This window comes from Danio rerio, chromosome 3 (assembly GCF_052040795.2).
Source record: "Danio rerio strain M-AB ecotype USA chromosome 3, GRCz13ab, whole genome shotgun sequence".
Classification (NCBI taxonomy): domain Eukaryota; kingdom Metazoa; phylum Chordata; class Actinopteri; order Cypriniformes; family Danionidae; genus Danio; species Danio rerio.
The window spans coordinates 53,160,577-53,170,225 of record NC_141023.1 but is presented as its reverse complement, the minus strand read 5'-3'; positions in this window follow the sequence as shown (position 1 = coordinate 53,170,225).

The window sequence follows — 9,649 nt, the reverse complement described above, 5'->3', positions numbered from 1 at the left end:
CTGGTTTTATTACATTCTGAATTGGACGTTGAAAATGAGCTTATCTCAGCCAGCAGAGATGTCAAATCACAGTAATGCAAACTCAGTCAGAGACATAGATTTTCACTTGCAACTTGCTTTAACATGTTTAACAGTGCATGAAATGTTGTCTAAAACAAAAAAGAATGATGCATTTTATGACTGGATCTGGTTTTATTACATTCTGAATTGGACGTTGAAAATGAGCTTATCTCAGCCAGTAGAGAGGTCAAATCACAGTAATGCAAACTCAGTCAGAGACATAGATTTTCACTTGCAACTTGCTTTAACATGTTTAACAGTGCATGAAATGTTGTCTAAAACAAAAAAGAATGATGCATTTTATGGCTGGATCTGGTTTTATTACATTCTGAATTGGACGTTGAAAATGAGCTTATCTCAGCCAGCAGAGAGGTCAAATCACAGTAATGCAAACTCAGTCAGAGACATAGATTTTCACTTGCAACTTGCTTTAACATGTTTAACAGTGCATGAAATGTTGTCTAAAACAAAAAAGAATGATGCATTTTATGGCTGGATCTGGTTTTATTACATTCTGAATTGGACGTTGAAAATGAGCTTATCTCAGCCAGCAGAGATGTCAAATCACAGTAATGCAAACTCAGTCAGAGACATAGATTTTCACTTGCAACTTGCTTTAACATGTTTAACAGTGCATGAAATGTTGTCTAAAACAAAAAAGAATGATGCATTTTATGACTGGATCTGGTTTTATTACATTCTGAATTGGACGTTGAAAATGAGCTTATCTCAGCCAGTAGAGAGGTCAAATCACAGTAATGCAAACTCAGTCAGAGACATAGATTTTCACTTGCAACTTGCTTTAACATGTTTAACAGTGCATGAAATGTTGTCTAAAACAAAAAAGAATGATGCATTTTATGGCTGGATCTGGTTTTATTACATTCTGAATTGGACGTTGAAAATGAGCTTATCTCAGCCAGCAGAGAGGTCAAATCACAGTAATGCAAACTCAGTCAGAGACATAGATTTTCACTTGCAACTTGCTTTAACATGTTTAACAGTGCATGAAATGTTGTCTAAAACAAAAAAGAATGATGCATTCTATAGCTGGATCTGGTTTTATTACATTCTGAATTGGACGTTGAAAATGAGCTTATCTCAACCAGCAGAGAGGTCAAATCACAGTAATGCAAACTCAATCAGAGACATAGATTTTCACTTGCAACTTGCTTTAACATGTTTAACAGTGCATGAAATGTTGTCTAAAACAAAAAAGAATGATGCATGTTATAGCTGGATCTGGTTTTATTACATTCTGAATTGGACGTTGAAAATGAGCTTATCTCAGCCAGCAGAGATGTCAAATCACAGTAATGCAAACTCAGTCAGAGACATAGATTTTCATTTGCAACTTGCTTTAACATGTTTAACAGTGCATGAAATGTTGTCTAAAACAAAAAAGAATGATGCATTTTATAGCTGGATCTGGTTTTATTACATTCTGAATTGGACGTTGAAAATGAGCTTATCTCAGCCAGCAGAGAGGTCAAATCACAGTAATGCAAACTCAGTCAGAGACATAGATTTTCATTTGCAACTTGCTTTAACATGTTTAACAGTGCATGAAATGTTGTCTAAAACAAAAAAGAATGATGCATTTTATAGCTGGATCTGGTTTTATTACATTCTGAATTGGACGTTGAAAATGAGCTTATCTCAGCCAGCAGAGAGGTCAAATCACAGTAATGCAAACTCAGTCAGAGACATAGATTTTCACTTGCAACTTGCTTTAACATGTTTAACAGTGCATGAAATGTTGTCTAAAACAAAAAAGAATGATGCATTTTATGTCTGGATCTGGTTTTATTACATTCTGAATTGGACGTTGAAAATGAGCTTATCTCAGCCAGCAGAGAGGTCAAATCACAGTAATGCAAACTCAGTCAGAGACATAGATTTTCACTTGCAACTTGCTTTAACATGTTTAACAGTGCATGAAATGTTGTCTAAAACAAAAAAGAATGATGCATTTTATAGCTGGATCTGGTTTTATTACATTCTGAATTGGACGTTGAAAATGAGCTTATCTCAGCCAGCAGAGAGGTCAAATCACAGTAATGCAAACTCAGTCAGAGACATAGATTTTCACTTGCAACTTGCTTTAACATGTTTAACAGTGCATGAAATGTTGTCTAAAACAAAAAAGAATGATGCATTTTATGGCTGGATCTGGTTTTATTACATTCTGAATTGGACGTTGAAAATGAGCTTATCTCAGCCAGCAGAGAGGTCAAATCACAGTAATGCAAACTCAGTCAGAGACATAGATTTTCACTTGCAACTTGCTTTAACATGTTTAACAGTGCATGAAATGTTGTCTAAAACAAAAAAGAATGATGCATTTAATGGCTGGATCTGGTTTTATTACATTCTGAATTGGACGTTGAAAATGAGCTTATCTCAGCCAGCAGAGATGTCAAATCACAGTAATGCAAACTCAGTCAGAGACATAGATTTTCACTTGCAACTTGCTTTAACATGTTTAACAGTGCATGAAATGTTGTCTAAAACAAAAAAGAATGATGCATTTTATAGCTGGATCTGGTTTTATTACATTCTGAATTGGACGTTGAAAATGAGCTTATCTCAGCCAGCAGAGAGGTCAAATCACAGTAATGCAAACTCAGTCAGAGACATAGATTTTCACTTGCAACTTGCTTTAACATGTTTAACAGTGCATGAAATGTTGTCTAAAACAAAAAAGAATGATGCATTTTATGGCTGGATCTGGTTTTATTACATTCTGAATTGGACGTTGAAAATGAGCTTATCTCAGCCAGCAGAGATGTCAAATCACAGTAATGCAAACTCAGTCAGAGACATAGATTTTCACTTGCAACTTGCTTTAACATGTTTAACAGTGCATGAAATGTTGTCTAAAACAAAAAAGAATGATGCATTTTATAGCTGGATCTGGTTTTATTACATTCTGAATTGGACGTTGAAAATGAGCTTATCTCAGCCAGCAGAGAGGTCAAATCACAGTAATGCAAACTCAGTCAGAGACATAGATTTTCACTTGCAACTTGCTTTAACATGTTTAACAGTGCATGAAATGTTGTCTAAAACAAAAAAGAATGATGCATTTTATGGCTGGATCTGGTTTTATTACATTCTGAATTGGACGTTGAAAATGAGCTTATCTCAGCCAGCAGAGATGTCAAATCACAGTAATGCAAACTCAGTCAGAGACATAGATTTTCACTTGCAACTTGCTTTAACATGTTTAACAGTGCATGAAATGTTGTCTAAAACAAAAAAGAATGATGCATTTTATGGCTGTATCTGGTTTTATTACATTCTGAATTGGACGTTGAAAATGAGCTTATCTCAGCCAGCAGAGAGGTCAAATCACAGTAATGCAAACTCAGTCAGAGACATAGATTTTCACTTGCAACTTGCTTTAACATGTTTAACAGTGCATGAAATGTTGTCTAAAACAAAAAAGAATGATGCATTTTATGTCTGGATCTGGTTTTATTACATTCTGAATTGGACGTTGAAAATGAGCTTATCTCAGCCAGCAGAGAGGTCAAATCACAGTAATGCAAACTCAGTCAGAGACATAGATTTTCACTTGCAACTTGCTTTAACATGTTTAACAGTGCATGAAATGTTGTCTAAAACAAAAAAGAATGATGCATTTTATGTCTGGATCTGGTTTTATTACATTCTGAATTGGACGTTGAAAATGAGCTTATCTCAGCCAGCAGAGAGGTCAAATCACAGTAATGCAAACTCAGTCAGAGACATAGATTTTCACTTGCAACTTGCTTTAACATGTTTAACAGTGCATGAAATGTTGTCTAAAACAAAAAAGAATGATGCATTTAATGGCTGGATCTGGTTTTATTACATTCTGAATTGGACGTTGAAAATGAGCTTATCTCAGCTAGCAGAGATGTCAAATCACAGTAATGCAAACTCAGTCAGAGACATAGATTTTCACTTGCAACTTGCTTTAACATGTTTAACAGTGCATGAAATGTTGTCTAAAACAAAAAAGAATGATGCATTTTATAGCTGGATCTGGTTTTATTACATTCTGAATTGGACGTTGAAAATGAGCTTATCTCAGCCAGCAGAGAGGTCAAATCACAGTAATGCAAACTCAGTCAGAGACATAGATTTTCACTTGCAACTTGCTTTAACATGTTTAACAGTGCATGAAATGTTGTCTAAAACAAAAAAGAATGATGCATTTTATGGCTGGATCTGGTTTTATTACATTCTGAATTGGACGTTGAAAATGAGCTTATCTCAGCCAGCAGAGATGTCAAATCACAGTAATGCAAACTCAGTCAGAGACATAGATTTTCACTTGCAACTTGCTTTAACATGTTTAACAGTGCATGAAATGTTGTCTAAAACAAAAAAGAATGATGCATTTTATAGCTGGATCTGGTTTTATTACATTCTGAATTGGACGTTGAAAAAGAGCTTATCTCAGCCAGCAGAGAGGTCAAATCACAGTAATGCAAACTCAGTCAGAGACATAGATTTTCACTTGCAACTTGCTTTAACATGTTTAACAGTGCATGAAATGTTGTCTAAAACAAAAAAGAATGATGCATTTTATGGCTGGATCTGGTTTTATTACATTCTGAATTGGACGTTGAAAATGAGCTTATCTCAGCCAGCAGAGAGGTCAAATCACAGTAATGCAAACTCAGTCAGAGACATAGATTTTCACTTGCAACTTGCTTTAACATGTTTAACAGTGCATGAAATGTTGTCTAAAACAAAAAAGAATGATGCATTTTATGGCTGGATCTGGTTTTATTACATTCTGAATTGGACGTTGAAAATGAGCTTATCTCAGCCAGCAGAGATGTCAAATCACAGTAATGCAAACTCAGTCAGAGACATAGATTTTCACTTGCAACTTGCTTTAACATGTTTAACAGTGCATGAAATGTTGTCTAAAACAAAAAAGAATGATGCATTTTATGACTGGATCTGGTTTTATTACATTCTGAATTGGACGTTGAAAATGAGCTTATCTCAGCCAGCAGAGAGGTCAAATCACAGTAATGCAAACTCAGTCAGAGACATAGATTTTCACTTGCAACTTGCTTTAACATGTTTAACAGTGCATGAAATGTTGTCTAAAACAAAAAAGAATGATGCATTTTATGGCTGGATCTGGTTTTATTACATTCTGAATTGGACGTTGAAAATGAGCTTATCTCAGCCAGCAGAGAGGTCAAATCACAGTAATGCAAACTCAGTCAGAGACATAGATTTTCACTTGCAACTTGCTTTAACATGTTTAACAGTGCATGAAATGTTGTCTAAAACAAAAAAGAATGATGCATTCTATAGCTGGATCTGGTTTTATTACATTCTGAATTGGACGTTGAAAATGAGCTTATCTCAACCAGCAGAGAGGTCAAATCACAGTAATGCAAACTCAATCAGAGACATAGATTTTCACTTGCAACTTGCTTTAACATGTTTAACAGTGCATGAAATGTTGTCTAAAACAAAAAAGAATGATGCATGTTATAGCTGGATCTGGTTTTATTACATTCTGAATTGGACGTTGAAAATGAGCTTATCTCAGCCAGCAGAGAGGTCAAATCACAGTAATGCAAACTCAGTCAGAGACATAGATTTTCACTTGCAACTTGCTTTAACATGTTTAACAGTGCATGAAATGTTGTCTAAAACAAAAAAGAATGATGCATTTTATGGCTGGATCTGGTTTTATTACATTCTGAATTGGACGTTGAAAATGAGCTTATCTCAGCCAGCAGAGAGGTCAAATCACAGTAATGCAAACTCAGTCAGAGACATAGATTTTCACTTGCAACTTGCTTTAACATGTTTAACAGTGCATGAAATGTTGTCTAAAACAAAAAAGAATGATGCATTTTATGGCTGGATCTGTTTTTATCACTTTCTGAACTGGACGTTGAAAATGAGCTTATCTCAGCCAGCAGAGAGGTCAAATCACAGTAATGCAAACTCAGTCAGAGACATAGATTTTCACTTGCAACTTGCTTTAACATGTTTAACAGTGCATGAAATGTTGTCTAAAACAAAAAAGAATGATGCATTTTATGGCTGGATCTGGTTTTATTACATTCTGAATTGGACGTTGAAAATGAGCTTATCTCAGCCAGCAGAGATGTCAAATCAGAGTAATGCAAACTCAGTCAGAGACATAGATTTTCACTTGCAACTTGCTTTAACATGTTTAACAGTGCATGAAATGTTGTCTAAAACAAAAAAGAATGATGCATTTTATAGCTGGATCTGGTTTTATTACATTCTGAATTGGACGTTGAAAATGAGCTTATCTCAGCCAGCAGAGAGGTCAAATCACAGTAATGCAAACTCAGTCAGAGACATAGATTTTCACTTGCAACTTGCTTTAACATGTTTAACAGTGCATGAAATGTTGTCTAAAACAAAAAAGAATGATGCATTTTATGTCTGGATCTGGTTTTATTACATTCTGAATTGGACGTTGAAAATGAGCTTATCTCAGCCAGCAGAGAGGTCAAATCACAGTAATGCAAACTCAGTCAGAGACATAGATTTTCACTTGCAACTTGCTTTAACATGTTTAACAGTGCATGAAATGTTGTCTAAAACAAAAAAGAATGATGCATTTTATAGCTGGATCTGGTTTTATTACATTCTGAATTGGACGTTGAAAATGAGCTTATCTCAGCCAGCAGAGAGGTCAAATCACAGTAATGCAAACTCAGTCAGAGACATAGATTTTCACTTGCAACTTGCTTTAACATGTTTAACAGTGCATGAAATGTTGTCTAAAACAAAAAAGAATGATGCATTTTATGGCTGGATCTGGTTTTATTACATTCTGAATTGGACGTTGAAAATGAGCTTATCTCAGCCAGCAGAGATGTCAAATCACAGTAATGCAAACTCAGTCAGAGACATAGATTTTCACTTGCAACTTGCTTTAACATGTTTAACAGTGCATGAAATGTTGTCTAAAACAAAAAAGAATGATGCATTTTATAGCTGGATCTGGTTTTATTACATTCTGAATTGGACGTTGAAAATGAGCTTATCTCAGCCAGCAGAGAGGTCAAATCACAGTAATGCAAACTCAGTCAGAGACATAGATTTTCACTTGCAACTTGCTTTAACATGTTTAACAGTGCATGAAATGTTGTCTAAAACAAAAAAGAATGATGCATTTTATGGCTGGATCTGGTTTTATTACATTCTGAATTGGACGTTGAAAATGAGCTTATCTCAGCCAGCAGAGATGTCAAATCACAGTAATGCAAACTCAGTCAGAGACATAGATTTTCACTTGCAACTTGCTTTAACATGTTTAACAGTGCATGAAATGTTGTCTAAAACAAAAAAGAATGATCCATTTTATGGCTGGATCTGTTTTTATCACTTTCTGAATTGGACGTTGAAAATGAGCTTATCTCAGCCAGCAGAGAGCTCAAATCACAGTAATGCAAACTCAGTCAGAGACATAGATTTTCACTTGCAACTTGCTTTAACATGTTTAACAGTGCATGAAATGTTGTCTAAAACAAAAAAGAATGATGCATTTTATGTCTGGATCTGGTTTTATTACATTCTGAATTGGACGTTGAAAATGAGCTTATCTCAGCCAGCAGAGAGGTCAAATCACAGTAATGCAAACTCAGTCAGAGACATAGATTTTCACTTGCAACTTGCTTTAACATGTTTAACAGTGCATGAAATGTTGTCTAAAACAAAAAAGAATGATGCATTTTATGGCTGGATCTGGTTTTATTACATTCTGAATTGGACGTTGAAAATGAGCTTATCTCAGCCAGCAGAGAGGTCAAATCACAGTAATGCAAACTCAGTCAGAGACATAGATTTTCACTTGCAACTTGCTTTAACATGTTTAACAGTGCATGAAATGTTGTCTAAAACAAAAAAGAATGATGCATTTTATAGCTGGATCTGGTTTTATTACATTCTGAATTGGACGTTGAAAATGAGCTTATCTCAACCAGCAGAGAGGTCAAATCACAGTAATGCAAACTCAATCAGAGACAAAGATTTTCACTTGCAACTTGCTTTAACATGTTTAACAGTGCATGAAATGTTGTCTAAAACAAAAAAGAATGATGCATGTTATAGCTGGATCTGGTTTTATTACATTCTGAATTGGACGTTGAAAATGAGCTTATCTCAGCCAGCAGAGAGGTCAAATCACAGTAATGCAAACTCAGTCAGAGACATAGATTTTCACTTGCAACTTGCTTTAACATGTTTAACAGTGCATGAAATGTTGTCTAAAACAAAAAAGAATGATGCATTTTATGGCTGGATCTGGTTTTATTACATTCTGAATTGGACGTTGAAAATGAGCTTATCTCAGCCAGCAGAGATGTCAAATCAGAGTAATGCAAACTCAGTCAGAGACATAGATTTTCACTTGCAACTTGCTTTAACATGTTTAACAGTGCATGAAATGTTGTCTAAAACAAAAAAGAATGATGCATTTTATAGCTGGATCTGGTTTTATTACATTCTGAATTGGACGTTGAAAATGAGCTTATCTCAGCCAGCAGAGAGGTCAAATCACAGTAATGCAAACTCAGTCAGAGACATAGATTTTCACTTGCAACTTGCTTTAACATGTTTAACAGTGCATGAAATGTTGTCTAAAACAAAAAAGAATGATGCATTTTATAGCTGCATCTGGTTTTATTACATTCTGAATTGGACGTTGAAAATGAGCTTATCTCAGCCAGCAGAGAGGTCAAATCACAGTAATGCAAACTCAGTCAGAGACATAGATTTTCACTTGCAACTTGCTTTAACATGTTTAACAGTGCATGAAATGTTGTCTAAAACAAAAAAGAATGATGCATTTTATGGCTGGATCTGGTTTTATTACATTCTGAATTGGACGTTGAAAATGAGCTTATCTCAGCCAGCAGAGATGTCAAATCACAGTAATGCAAACTCAGTCAGAGACATAGATTTTCACTTGCAACTTGCTTTAACATGTTTAACAGTGCATGAAATGTTGTCTAAAACAAAAAAGAATGATGCATTTTATAGCTGGATCTGGTTTTATAACATTCTGAATTGGACGTTGAAAATGAGCTTATCTCAGCCAGCAGAGATGTCAAATCACAGTAATGCAAACTCAGTCAGAGACATAGATTTTCATTTGCAACTTGCTTTAACATGTTTAACAGTGCATGAAATGTTGTCTAAAACAAAAAAGAATGATGCATTTTATAGCTGGATCTGGTTTTATTACATTCTGAATTGGACGTTGAAAATGAGCTTATCTCAGCCAGCAGAGAGGTCAAATCACAGTAATGCAAACTCAGTCAGAGACATAGATTTTCATTTGCAACTTGCTTTAACATGTTTAACAGTGCATGAAATGTTGTCTAAAACAAAAAAGAATGATGCATTTTATAGCTGGATCTGGTTTTATTACATTCTGAATTGGACGTTGAAAATGAGCTTATCTCAGCCAGCAGAGATGTCAAATCACAGTAATGCAAACTCAGTCAGAGACATAGATTTTCACTTGCAACTTGCTTTAACATGTTTAACAGTGCATGAAATGTTGTCTAAAACAAAAAAG